This window comes from Parasteatoda tepidariorum, chromosome 1, assembly GCF_043381705.1.
Source record: "Parasteatoda tepidariorum isolate YZ-2023 chromosome 1, CAS_Ptep_4.0, whole genome shotgun sequence".
Lineage (NCBI taxonomy): Eukaryota > Metazoa > Arthropoda > Arachnida > Araneae > Theridiidae > Parasteatoda > Parasteatoda tepidariorum.
In genome coordinates this window covers 85,116,105-85,131,758 of record NC_092204.1, presented here as the reverse complement: position 1 = coordinate 85,131,758, position 15,654 = coordinate 85,116,105, and the positions used below count along the sequence as shown (strand labels likewise).

Sequence of the window (15,654 nt, the reverse complement as noted above, 5' to 3'; positions counted from 1 at the left end):
ATACATATATATATATATTATACACACACACAATTTGTATTTGGCTAGAGCTTGATAATCAAAGGTAAAACAAAAATAAATAAATAAATAAATAAAAGAGTTCAAATGCGCAGCAAAACTTGATCTTCCAAAGTTTATTTAAAATCATTTCAACTAGTTATAAACGTAATGTTATTCATTGAAATAATTTTTACAACACTTAAAAATGCAACCGCCATAAGTGTATAAATGTGGTATTATTGATAACTAAATTGTACCAGTAATTATTCAAAATAATAAAAAAAATATATAGTTTTTAAATTTCTATTAATTTTTATTATTAAATTGGCAACAAAATTATTACTATTTTTAAATAAGCTATTTTTATAATATAACTATTTTTCATTTTTTTATAGCAATTCCGCAATAGTATTGATTTATCTTATATAATTAATATTCATTTTATATTATATCATAATTTTTTCACAATTTTCTTTTTTAATAGATATGTATCGCCTATTCTTGTTTTTGTTAAAAGTATTATTTAAACATTCAATTATTACATTTTTTTGGCAAAACAAACATTAAATCGACTTACAATGAAATGCTAGAAATGATGGTCACATATTTTTTTATATTTATTGTGAAAATTTTCAAAATTTATAGAGCCTCGAGCTTTGCAACTCAAACAACTTAAATTTTTAAAAAAAAATTAAGTTAATAAAAGTCACTGAAAATAGTGATCTTTAATTATTTTAAATATCCTTTATACGCAAAATTACAACATTAATGCATTTGATAATATAATTTAATAATATTTTATTTTATAACCGTCGTTGAACAGCCGACCCAATTTCATGGGTTTACGACTACTTACGTTCAACTCCGTAGCCTTGTAATTTTGAACCAATCCAGAAGACAAGGAAACTCCTGGATCAGTACCCCCAGAGGTATTGATTTGTTGTGGGAACATGGAGGACTTTGAGACTCGACAGATTTAACGTGCACCAGTCACCATTTACTACACGGGGAGTCTTCGGCCGGCGAGGATCGAACCCACGACCTCTTGGATATGGGCCCAGCGCCCTACCGACCAGGCTATCCCGGCCCAATGAACATTGATTAGTATTTCTGGCGTCAACAGGGTACTTTTTCTGCACGAAGAAGATCGCATATGCCCACACATGCGACCTATGACAACAATCAGCGCCAGCTGATCATTTATAAGCAAAATGAAGTGTTAAAATTGTGATAAGTTTCTCCACACATGTTTGCATGTTATTTAACTAAATAAAGCGCCGTGTCGAACATCAGATTTGCTCTTAATATGCATTTTTAGAAATTTTGTTCCAAGTGGGTGCGGAAAAGAACGCATAGAGATCGCACGTTAGAATTTTAACTAAGTGAGGAAAAAGTAGAAGAACAATCGAAAACAGACAAATCACTGTTGAGGAAGGCGAGTGTAAAGAGGCATCAAAACATGTATGATTAACGATCTTTTGCCTATTAAATAACTTTAAACTAAAAACAACTAATAAATTAAAAACTTTAAGATTCAACTGGCAATCAAACAGATCTATTATTATTATTATAAAGATTATTATCCATATATTGTATTAGATATTTTATAAATTCATATGTTTGTGTTTTCCCTTTTAAATTTTAATTTATTACACCCACTGAAGTGGATTTTTATCTTTATTTTTGACAAGATTTATAAAAATTTATATTAAGGGTGGTCTTTTTTAACATCATGTTTTACAAAATAATTACATCAAAGGCTATGTAGATAAAAATTAAATAAGTATTTATTCATTAAACTGAAACATTTAACTGAAAAATTATCTGACATCAATTATGCCTTTCGTGCATTTTTTTTTAAAAATCTTAATCTAAGTATGATTGTTTTTGATGCATTTCAAATATTATATGCATATTTATTTAATTTTAGCAATTTTATTTGCGAATAATTATTTATTTTTAATGCTTATTTATTACTTAAATCTTATATTTCATTATTTCAAAATTATTTTATAATCTGTAATATTTAAACAAAGTTTAACGATTTAAATGAGATATTTTGGAGGAGCAAAAAAACTCAATTGGAAAACTCACATCTCACAGCAAGATTTGCCGAGACTGGTATGCATACCCTCCAACTTATGAGGATTTTGAAAATAATTTTTTCTAGTGGTAGCGAACCAAAGTAGAAATTTTTAAAGCAAATGGATCTCTCATAAAACTTTTATCAGAACTTAAGAATATAGCCATATGGCCTGCACTTTTATAAGTAATAGTGGACAAGTTACGCTAAAATTAATTTTTTTTAAATATTAAGACATTAATTTTGCTACCGTCTGAAAAGAAGATTTCTGAAACTACGGAAATTCCGAAGCAGTTGGAGGATATGCTGGTATGGGACAAAATCCCGAAATGGGCGAAACCCAAATAACATTGAAATCTGTTTAAATCTTATCACCGATGAAATTTCCCACAATGAAAGAATTTCGGCTAAATCGGGATATTGGCTTGAATTATCTGTCATTTTGCTTCGAATTATCATAAATGGTTACTCTTGGAGTGAAAAAAAACTCAATTGGAAAACTTACATTTCCCGGCAAGATTTGCCGAGTCGGATTCGTGATGAAATCGCAACATTGGTGAAATACTGACAACGTTTAAATTCACTTATATCAAGCTTGCAACACAAAGACAAAGCAAATCCAGCTTTGAGATTTTGGCTGGTTTGAGACTATGATTGGACCTGCGTATATAAATACACCTTAAAATGTTTTTATCTCCTTCTCAAAACGTAATCTAACAATTGTAATTTGTTCGTCTGGAACAACTAAAACTTTAAAAAAAAAAAAAAAAAAATGCCGTCATGAAATCGTTGGGGGGTGAGCCGTTGACGACGGTCCTGGTAGAGTGTTTGTTGAAACAAGCCTACAAGCAAGCAATCCTTGTGTGGTTAAGTTACCCACATTGTCTACCTTCATCTATTAAGAGGTAACTCAAGATAGAATCAAATTAACCTATCTTATGCATTAGGGAACTGGAATTTAAAATTTGTAGTGGTAGTTACACTACAGGCTCTGTATCGTAAGCCTACAAGTGTCCTATGTAGAAAAATAATATTGGTCATATGTTTAAAATCATTCGAGGACCAATGTTAAAAAAATTAGACAAGTCAATAGTGGCCCTATATAGTAGACCTATAAAAGTCCTACATAAAAATAAATATTTGACCAGAATATAAAGCCATTCTAGGACTTATAATTACAAAACTTATACACCTCAATCTCGGTTCGATATCGCAAGCCATCCTTGACCATTGTCTCGAAATATATAAGACCATTATAGACATGTAATTAAGGACCAGTTTTGTATTTACATCTATTAAACCTGGAAAGGCTTAAAATATTTCAATAATACCCATTTCTATATCTAGTTCCTTAATAAGTGATTTATAATACAAACAAATCTACCAATAACAGATTTTTCTTTTTTGCTCATTAGACAATTTTGTTTATTTCACAATAGTCCAAGTACAATATAAACATTCACCTTTTGAAAAGAAATATTTTTTCTTTGTTTTTCTATTAAACTTCTTATAGTTCATATAAAATTTTGGTAAAATTATGCAGGGAATTTTTTTTTAGGATTATTTATTATGAAATAAGAAAATGACCGAATAAAGGTTTTGTCTTAAAATTCTTAGCTGCTCCAAATATCTTGAAATTAATTAATTAATAGAACAATTAAACACACATACTTTAAAAAGGAAAAATTGCTTTTACTCATTATGCGGCTTTTGGGAGTTGGCGTAGAAAACTAAGCAATGTAAGGGGCCTTAAAAATTTATTCTTATTCTTAATATTGCAGGATGATAAAAAATAGATTGCTAAAGCTGTATTTGAGGTTAAATTTTTGAGTGGGTTTAGAAGATACAATGAGCAATCCGATTAAACACTCTCTTAAACAGCATCACTGGTAATTATTTTCTCCTTGGTCAAAATGGTAAGTTTCTTGTCAAAATTTATGTTTGATGTTGCAAGGGTAAAAATTTAGATTGATAAAAAGCTGCATTTGAACTATTTGCAATATTTTAGAGTGGGGTTCAGAAGACGTGATGTGCAATCCAATTAAACACTCAATTTTTATAGAATAACTACAAATGATAACTACAAACATTTTCACCCAGAGCGGCTCTGGGGATAGAGCGTTCGCCTTGTAATGAGGTGAACCGGGTTCGAATCCCAGCAATGGCTGGTTGATACGAACTCCACACCCGGGTCGTACGGAGTGCGAGCTGGCATAAAATATCCTCAGTGGCAGACGTATCATGGGTTAGATTCCCTTGACCGCCAGGCTAACCATGAGAGGTTTTTCTCTCCATGCAACGCAAATGCGCGTTAGTTCCATCAAAAAATCCTCCACGAAGGCAAATTTATCCCAATACTTAATCAAGGTTCCCAGGTCTTCTGGATTAGGTTCAAAATTACAAGTCCAAGGAGTTGAACATTAGTAGTCGTAAACCCAGAATTGGGTCTGCTGTTCAACGGCGGTTATAAAATAAAACATCTACCGTTGTCAGAATGACAAATCCTGATAGCAGAAAATCGAGTTACCAAGAATGCATGTTACCAAGAGCATTACATGTTTCGATTTTATTCTAAAAGTAGCACTAGATTGCATTGATGGCGATTGGCCCATGAGATTTGAAAACAACTAAGTAGGATTTTAAAGAAAAGCATTTATTATTTTACCTTTTAGGTTTTATTTAACTGCTATAAAATATCAGGTTAATCGTCCAATTTTAAATAGGGTTTACATTTTATGAATAATGTCTTTAAAATATAGGGTGAATCGTTCAATTCTATATATGACCAGTGCCGTAACTTCGCTCATCGGGGTCCAGGGGCAAAAATTTTGGCCGGGAGCCCTTTCAAAAACTTTCCGTGCTCCATCTCTAACCGCCCCTTTTGCTATTTATGTAACATGTTAACGAATACATTTATGAAAACAAGTTACTTGTTCACATATAAATTCGATTACAAAATATTGTAAGTTTTCCCCACGGCGAAGTATAAAATTTGAGCGAAGTCGGTTAATTTTGAGAAATTAAATTTTAAAAAAGTTGTACATATAAGACCTGATTTCTTAAGGACTATTAAACAAATTTCACTCAAATTTTGCATTTTTCCATGTGGAATTAGAAACTTTAACTTTAAAGTAATGCAAAAAAAAAAAAAAAACTGTTTGCCTTAAAATTCAAAATTTTTCTAGTTTTTATTAAATAAGAAATAATAAATATTCTCTAAGTTATTTTTTGCATGGAATTATCTTTGGATAAAAGAAATTCATAAATGTGTGCAAAAATTTCTCAATTCCCTTAAAAAGCTCTCAAGCTATGTCGAAATACGAAAAAATAAACTTAAAATTTGGGGGTCCAAACTCTGGATCGCTCACCTGACCAAACTATTGGGACCATATGTCGCAGATTACGGCTACCCACTATATTACGAAGGTTAGAAAATCGAATCCGTTGAACAAAATTTATGTTCATTCAAAGAAGGTATGTTTTTGCTTCTGATTATGTAACTTAAAATAAAATATCGTCTGCACCAATGAATGATTAAATCAAAAGTTATTTCAGGTTGGTCCTTTTCTTGCTCAATGTACGTTAATGTTACCAATTTGCGACATCTCTCAGAGGAAATTTGACTAGGAAAAAAAAAGCTATTCATGTTGTTAACTCTTGTCCCCCACGTCCACAGTGGCCCACTTTTCCTCGTAATATAATATATTTTATTGGCTGAATATCGCCCAAAAAATATTGGATGAATCGAACTATTCTATAAAGCGGCCACATTGATTATATAACGACTTTAAAATATTGCGTGAAATATTTGGCAATTTTATATAGGGTAAATATCGGCTGAATAGTGGGTATAAAATACCGGGAGAATAGAACATCTCTATATCGGCTCAATATTGGCAAAATATTGGCTTTCAAAACCTTGTTGAGCCAAGTTGGCCCAATGAGTTTCCAAGTTATTTTGTTGCTAGGATATTATTCCCTCTCTTAACTTCAGAATCTACTTAAAAATGAAATGAAAAAGCAAGCACATTAGGGGTCGTAATTTACAAACTATCTCTACTACTATTAATGACAAAAGCAAAATGCAGCAAGGATATCGAGGTTAAATTAGCCCTGGGTTAAATACAGCTTGATTCAAAATACATGATAGTTTTTCCCGCTCTTAATATACTTTAGAATCACCTCAAAAATGAAGTGTAAAAAGCATACATATTAGGGGTCGTAATTTGCAAATTACCTCTATACTTATTAAAAATATAACTTAAAAAACTGCGTCAAATATACCAAGGTTAAGTACATCATAGTGCAAAATACAAGATGTTCCGTTATTCCCGCTTTTAATATACTTTAAAATCCAGTAAAAAATGAAGTGAAGAATAGCATACACATTTGGGTTCAGAATTTACAAACTGCCTCTATTACTACTACCAATAATGAAATGCATCAGAGATACCAACATTAAATACAGCTTAATTCAAATTATAGGATGCTCACTAATTCCCGCTCTTAATATACTGTAGAATCCAGTTAAAAAAGAAGTGAAAAAAGCATATACATTAGGGGTCGCAAATTACAAACTACCTTTACTACTATTAATAATAAAAACAATATGTATCAAAGATACCAAGCTTAAATTTTGATACAGGATGCTCCGTTATTCCCTCTTTAAATATATTTTAGAATCAAGTCAAAAATAAAGCGAAAAAAATCCTACATATTATGGGTCGTAATTTACAAACTACCTCTACTACTATTGATAACAAAAACAAAATGTATAGAAAGCAATGTAGATTTTTACTTCTAAGAACCTAAGAAAATACTGTATGTAAAATTAAATCGCTTAGCTGCAAAGTTTGATTTTATAATTGTTTCTTTAATATGGGAAATTACGTGATATTAAAAGTAAAGTATAGAAAACATAGTTGCTTTTTACTTCTGACAACTACATGTAAATAAAATTTGATGTTTGCAGTACTCCCTAGTTTTAATATCGCAGCTGAGAAAGAAGGAGACAGTAAAACACTTGTGGGTCATTTGCTAAAATTATGTCCAAATAAGGGAAATTAAATAAAAAAAAGTTAGAGAATCAGAATGTGTGAGCATAACCAGAAAAACGCAATTATGAGCAAAACTTTATGATCGACGATGGACAAATCAAATAAATAATTTTAACCAACATTTTAGGTACTTTAAAACATTAGACCAGGGGTCGCCAAACTTTTTTGATCATCGACCCCTACATAATTTTTCGAAATCTCCATCGACCACCACAAAAGCAATTTTCTGCTAATTAAAATAAAACTCTATTAGATACTGTGTTTGTACATTTATTTTATAACTTTAAACATTTATTAAAGTAATAGTACATTGTGTAACAATAGTTTTATGAAAAATTTATTAATATTGAAATTTAAATACCTTATTATTAAATAATAAGTAATTATGCATAAGTAGATATAATAAGTAAAGTAACTAAAGATTTACTGCTTCTTGATCAATGAGATGGGTGTGCCTGGTGTTTTTTTGAAAGGTTCGCTACATTGGGTTCAAAATTGGTCAATTTTAATTTTCGTCAAAACTGGTCAATTTTGTAATTTTTGTAAAAAAATACAAAGTGTGCTATAATTTTGTCGCGGGCTGTACTAATCCATATTATTAATGCTTACCTTCTTTTTTGGGCATTGATAATTAAAATTGATATCTAAACCAAACGAATGGTTTTATCGAAACAATAATTATCCAAAACTATAAAAGTTTTAATAACGACACTGCAAATATTCAATACATTTTGCAAAGATGGCTGAAACTGCGTATGATATTTGCATTTGTAACGTCAATGCTCGTCACACGTGACATTTGGACAAACGCACATATGCATATGACTTATAAACTGCGCTGTGTTCGTGCCACTGCGCGGTGGTACGTAAATACTTGTTTCACCCCAATAAATATACGTTTATTAATTTATTTTTTATAAAGAAACTGATATTGAGTCAATTATAAAAAAAATTCACACATTTTTCATTTTTAATTAGGTATGTGTGATTTGCGTAATGAGAACTGTTTTTATTTTCGACCCACAATCGACCCTTCCGATTCGGATCGACCCCCATTCGCCCCCTTGTCTCAGATCGACCCCCGCTTTTGTTAAATAGTCCCCTGGGGGTCTATATAGACCACTTTGGCGACCTCTGCATTAGACATTTATCCTTTTAAGATATTATTTCGTGGGTGGTAGTTACTTAGCACACTTTTCAGTTTAAGACACTTCTTCTTTTAGAGCATTTACTAAAAAGATTAAATAAATATTAGAGAACCTGGATCTACAGTTACACTTTACATTTAAACTGATGGAAATTTCTAAATCATGTACGGTTAAGACAATTAATAATGATGTTGTTGTTGTTCATTTACGTTGCACTAGAGCTGCACAATGGGCTATTGGCGACGGTCTGGGAAACATCCCTGAGGATGATCCGAAGACATGCCATCGCATTTTTGATCCTCAGCAGAGGGGATGGCTCCCCTTTTCCGTAGCCCGACGACCTGCACGCGAAGTCGAGCACTTTACGGTAGAACAGTTTAACGAGAACCCATACCGCACACTCTCGGTCCCTACGCAGGCTGATCCAAGTGGTCACCCACCCGCACACTGACCGTAGCCAGTGATGCTTGACTTCGGTGATCTGCTGGGAACCGTGTCTTAACGATCAGTCCACTGCGGGACCAATTAATAATGAAACACAACAGGGTGGTCTAAGTTATCCAGCAATATAAGGTGATTTAGACCAGAACTAATAATTTAATATTTGATTTAAAATGATAATTTAATAATTCCAAAGTAAACGTAAATAAAAATACAGCTCAAGGCATTTATTAGAAAAAAATATTTCTTTTATATTTTTGGAGGAAGTCAAGATATTACGATGAATTAAAAATTATAATAGTAAATAAGTTATATATATTTTATTCCAAGCTTCGTGCTAAACTGTGTTCAGTTAACACGAATATTTACGAGTATTTGCGAATATTAATAAATCCGTTGTTGTGCTATTATAGAAAAGTTGCGGGAACACTTAAAGTACCTATCTAGTAACACTAGTGATGAAATTTTGATGCAAAAAAGCCACCACCGAAATAATTTAACTTACACACTATTGCCCCAAATACTTCAATAAAAAGTGAAGTAGAAAATTGAAATTAATTGACTATGTTTCAAACGACGATGGTCCCGCAGTGGACTGATCGTTAAGACACGGTTCCCAGGAGATCACCGAAGTCAAGCATCACTGGCTGCGGTCAGTGTGCGGGTGGGTGACCACTTGGATCAGCCTGCGTAGGGACCGAGGGTGTGCGGTATTGGTCCTCGTTAAACTGTTCTACCGTAAAGTGCTCGACTTCGCGTGCAGGTCGTCGAGCTACCGAAGCAGGGGTGCCACCCCCTCTGCAGAGGATCAAAATTGTGATGGCATGTCTTCGGATCATCCTCAGGGATGTTTCCCAGACCGTCGCCAATAGCCCATTGTGCAGCTCTAGTGCGACGTAAATGAACATCAACAACAATCAAATCAAACGACGATGACGTTACTTTATGTGACGTTCAGAGCATATATTTTACAAACTATATAGGGATATATATTTCAAGCATATGTTATTAATGTTTTTATAACTTTGTAAAATGTAGCGATAAATTACTATAATTGTTTTGTTCGATTTCACATCGTAATATTTTTGGATTTTCCAGTTATAGTTCAGATAAAAAAAAAAGTAGTTCATGAATCAATCAGATGATTCTAATTTAAAATAGTACGCAGTCCTTATCTTTTACAACCTTGAAGGATAAATTTTCTTATCATTAATTCGGTTTTATAGAGTTTATTAGCTTTCAGCAACAGCTGATGAACGAAAATAGCACCAGAATATTTGTCTTTCCGTTCATTCAAGTATCGAAATAGTAGAATCCAAATCCCTCAAATATGACAGATCTATTGAGAAATCTCACATAAATATGGACACGAAAAATAATCCAACCGGAACAAACACACCTGTTCTATTATGAAATATTAATCCTAAAATAGAATATTTCTATTGCATCAGTTCTTCTCATCATTTATTCCATAAGATTCATTTCTGGCAATGGATGCAGATCTTTTCCTGCCGTTCTATGACGTAACTTAAATGACGTCAGAGAAGTTATAGTTGCTGTGGCAACGGCTACATGTAATGACGTCACAAAATCCATTCTCGTACGCTGCTAACCTTCCACTTTCTCCAACCTCTACATCTGCCTCCAGTTAGTGAGCCAAAGGTTTTGCTCTTTCAAAGACAAGGATTCCTTTGCCAAAGTATAAATACGGCATCCAAATCGTTTGCAAGCTCCTACCCTACTTTGGTTCGCTACAGAACAGTTACTACTTAGAACAAATTTGAGGAATAAAATATAAATTCTTTTTTTTTCTCTGTCTATACTGTATTAAAATAATGGGTTGGAAAAGCTTTAGTGCCCGAGCGACATTGTTTATTTTTCGTAGATTATTAGATTTGAGTGAAGCATTTAAGTAAAATCGTTTGATCTTTTTGTTGATTTTAGTGAAAAAAAATAGTTTAAAATTGTGCCGATCGTTTGGATAAACTTTGTTCATTCAGGATGCAAACTTCAATGAAAAGGTAATTCGAATTTTTTTAATTTTAAAACGACTAATTTCTAAATTGAAATTTTACTGATTCCATTTTATATAAAAATATGAAGGTGAGATTGTTTAATGATAGGCATATAAAAAAAGTCTAACATGACAATGATTTTTAGACGATAATTTCATTGAAAAATCATTCCTGACTGACAGTTAATGATATAAATATCATTCAAATACAAATTTAGATCCTCTTTTTGCCAGGCAGTAAACATTAATCATTATTTTCTTTAATTATTTGGAGATATCAAATCATTACTTATCAAATACTTTTGACCATTTCTTTTTTTCTTTACTTAAAATAGCTCTGAATTAAATAATTTCTTCCAGTGCTAAAGTGTAGGAAAATGTAATTTTTAATGTAGGAAATATTAATATATTAGGAATGGTGGCAATTTCTTATTTTTCGTCATATCTTTATAAATTTTTAAAAATTTCAGCACAGGATGTAGAAATAGAAGAAATTTCTGCGATTTTTTTTATCATATTATTTAAAGTATTATATGATAAATTTAGCTTTTAAATTCTGCACAACTTATAATCTACAGCTGCTGAATAACTTATTCTGTAAAATTTACTTTAGGTATCTTTTATTTAAAAATGATATATGAAAAAAATAGCTGTCATAGAAGCATAGTTTAGTTTTCGAAGCACACGATTATGGTAAATGTTAATTTTTTTATTTATTTTCTAACTTTCTTTTTTTTTTATTTTTTATTTATTTCGTTGTTGAATATAATTAGAGATATAAAAACATTTATTTGGTTATTCTATAGCATCAGTTTATTTGAAAATTAAATTTATCTTATTTCTAATTGAAAATGTGAATACTGAGTTTTTCCATCGTATTTATTACTTAATTGCATTAATTTATTATAAAAGTTAATGAGTTATTTATTTTTTATGTTATATATTTTTCCTCTATAAATTTTAAGTAAGTTAAACTAAAAAGTAGCAGTAAAAGTTGAATTTAAAAAATTAAATTATTTATTATTTAAGAAGTCGAAGTAATAAGTTAAATTTAAGAAGCATCAATTATGTAATTATTGCTATTATTTTAATTTTTTTTCATTAAATATAACTATTTTATCTCTTAAGCGTTGAACAATAATTGCAATATTTAATTTTTCTCCAATTTTTATCTGTCTTTTTAATTCGCTGAATTACGCCAAACTAATGAAATATATATTTCTACATATAAAATTAAAAGCATAAGGAATCGTTTTTGATGTTGAACTTAAATTGTATATAAATTTTTTAATAATAAATACTTTTCTTTGAAAGCATAAAGATGCGATATTGTTTTAACTTCATTTATATATTAAAAGTAGTTAGCTTTATTACAGCTATAGCTTGATCATCTGAAAGCATTATTGTTAATAATCATAATTGCTTTAAAATTATTTTAAAGTATATCTTTAAATCGAAAATTTTTCTTTTTAAAATGTAAATCTTATAACATTGAGCTTTTTATTTCAAAATTCTAACATGTATAATTTTTCTAATCTAATTTTATTTCTGATTTTAACTTATATTTTAAATAATTTGTAAATTATATAAAAGATGTATTTTATTTTATGCACATTTGCCTTTTATTTTGTTTACTATTTTTGTCTTTTACTTTTGCTTAATTCAAATCATACAATTTATTCTAGTTCTTTTTTCCAGTTATACATTTATATTTTGTCGAATATATTTTTAAGCGAGTATTACATTATTTTTAAAAAAAAAAGTTAAATCGATTATAAATTTAAAACATTATTATAAAAGTTTTGATTTATTCTTATGTTACTTACTTATTTATAATTTTGCACTACTGCATAGTTATTAAAACTTCTTGAGAGCTGGTGAAAATTATTTTAAAGAGTAATATTAAACTTGTTCTATAAGCAAATACAAATATTTTCATGCTATTATACAAAAATGCCAATCAAAAAGTTTATGAATTTTTATAAATTTTAGTAAAAAAATATTTGTATCAAATAAAAATGTAATGACGCTTAAAAAGTAATGGCGCTTACAAATTTTCTTTATTTTCTTTCTAAAATATTTTTATATTAATTTGTTTTTAAAAAGATTATTTACTTTTTGAAATATTTTTCTAAGACGGATTGTGATAAAATCAATTAAGTCTGTAAACAATGTTATTTTAATCAAAGGATTTTACTTTCTCATTAACTCTTACTTTACTAATACTTTTAATTTCTTTAAATAGAATTTTGATTTATGCTAGAAAAAGGACATATTTTGCCACTGATTTCAAAATAGAGGATCTGATTTTAACTCGCGGATCGAATATTACTTGTCAATGTCAATAACTTCTATACAGCCCGCGTTAATAAAATACGCCTAAAAGAATTGATTTTGTTCATTCACTGCGCGTTGAATACTATTCCTTATAAATCAATTTTTTTTCTTTGCATTCATAAAAAACATTATCTAGCGTTTTTCTATTTAAATTCTAGTCACGCTTAAGTTTTTTGGTCACGATATAGTTTAATTTCTAGTTCCGATTGTTACTTCTATAAGTTTTTCTGCTGTTTCTCATTAGGAGACATTTAACCATTGCTCTTTCAAAATGCTTTTGTATGACTGTTTTACGGGGGCATATTTTAAATAAGACTTAATCAATATGATTAAAAAGTTAATTTAGTATTAGCTATTCCATATACTACCAACATTAATTAATCATTTTCATGTAGAACTATTGAGAAATTTTAATGACAGCTAGAACAAGGTAATTTATAACACGCAATGAAGAATTTGTGGCACAGTGTTTGCTGCAATATTCATTCAAAAAGTCTTCTGAAACTTACGGAATTCATATAATAGAATCCATGGAATAGGAATATGTAAAGATATTCCAGTGATCCCGTGCCTTAATTGATTTTACTGAGGAAGATTGTGTGATTTGGCTCTGTAATTTCGCTGACAATCACTGAGGAAGAACCATGCTAATATGACATTTTAATGAATATGAAACAAATCAGTTTTTGAATGTATAGAAACATCAGGATGCTCTTTACAAAAATTTATTTTACACCACTAATCGTCTCAAAAATGCTTCAGAAAAAAATGCAGGATTCACTTGGAGTCGTACATAATATTTTCGTTACTCCGAAATGCTTTTAGAACATTTTTTTTAACATATTCTATCACCACTACGCTCTTCTACTTTATAATTAGAACGCTGTTAAAAAATTATGGAACACATTGAAACACATCTTTTGAGCTTTTTGAACACAACATTTCGAAGAATTCTACACGATACTTCGGTTCAAATTGACATAAAATGTGGTTTTTAACACCTTATTAAGGTAGAAACAATTTTACAGAATATTATGGTTAAAGTACCAATTTTATGGTTCAGCGTTGAGCCAATTTTTCCGATAAGTACCGAACGAAAAATAGTTTGTTTTATTAACTTCATAAAATCGCGATTCCCACTTTTGTTTTACGGAGCAGAACCACATGAAATTTTAAAAGAAGATGATTGATCTTGTGATTCTATTTCTATCTTGCAATGTTTGTTTAGATTTTTCAGTAAAGTTGTTTTCACAAGGTTCTGATAAAAATAAATTACGTATACTTGTACCAAAAAATATAAATTATATTTAGAAGTTACCGGCTATTTTTGCACCAAAAATAATTGACTGCGTAGTTTGTAATAGTGTAATACCAAAACGTGTAATAAAATTAGTTCATAGTAAATAGTCTGAAACATCAGTCAACACTTTTTAACCTTTCGGTAGTTATAAACACTTTTTTTATTCCCTATGAGTTATGGAAATGATTTATTATTAAATTCTACAATTGGGCTGAAGCAGAATAATTAAAAAAAAAGGGAACGGAATACTGTAAATTTCTTAAAATATGAATGAATAGTAATAATAAAAAAATTTCTCATTAAATATAATGTAATTTATGTACAGTTGGAATTAAAAAAAATAAATAAATAGAAATGTTATTCACTGAATAACTTTCTTGACACAGTAGTGATGCCATGTTTAGTTATTGCATTATCACCTCTTAACATTGGAGAGATAATGAGGCGATAATTTAAACATAGTAATTATTTTTTGCATGAAATCGCCTCACGGTAAACAAGTTAATATGTGTGCTATTTTTTAAATAACTGGTTAGAGTTCCCAAAATAAAATTCTGCAAATATTCTTTTTGTTATAATTTAATGACTGTATATATAAATTGAAAATGCTAGATTATTGTAGAAAATAATCTAAATAAAGTTTTCTTGTTTTTAATTATACATTTATTTTACTTTACTTTCGTGAGTTATAAACTGGGACTTTTTTCTTCCAAATTTTAAATTTGTGCGACACATTTTATGCGTAATCAAGGGTATTCAAAATTTAATTACGGTAGTCCATAAGAAGCTATAATTTTTTAAAAACATGAACAAATTTAATGAAATTATAGATTTGCGTCGAAAAAAGCAAGACAGGTTAAATAAGTTATAAAACAAAAGAATGTGTATAAATGTCTATTTCTCGATAATTCTTATCTTGACTATTAGCCAATTATATAAGCTTTGTTGTATTATTGTTTATTTTTAATTACTTCTTGCAATTTGCAATAATTATAAACCTTTTGTTAGGAACATGCATTTTGCTTTAATATTTTTAAGCTCGCAATCAATTTAATTTTTCAATGTTAAATATTTCATATGAATTTTAAGGTTTCATTTGGATTGCGCAGTTTCTTTCTATTTAAATATAGCACTTTCTAAAAATTATGACTTTGCCCTTGCAGCGCGACATTGAATCTTTTTTAGCTTCTTGGCTTTGTTTCATATGACGCAGAACCTGAGGCTTGAAAAACCAAATTTATGTGCTAACGTAAATCTTCACTTTAAATATCTTA

The 15,654-nt window shown here is 29.8% G+C and overlaps 1 protein-coding gene across 2 annotated transcripts in view; it reads left to right on the top strand.

Moving 5' to 3' along the window:
* Window positions 1-10,379: 10,379 nt before the first annotated feature.
* LOC107451397 (Hormone receptor-like in 38) overlaps window positions 10,380-15,654 on the top strand; it is a 68,184-nt gene continuing 62,909 nt past the window's right edge. The window contains exon 1 of one of the 2 annotated variants that reach the window (XM_016067473.3): window positions 10,380-10,750. The gene's annotated coding sequence lies outside the window, so the exon portion shown is untranslated. The remainder of the gene's footprint in view (window positions 10,751-15,654) is intronic. The other variant, XM_016067471.3, reaches the window with a different exon arrangement.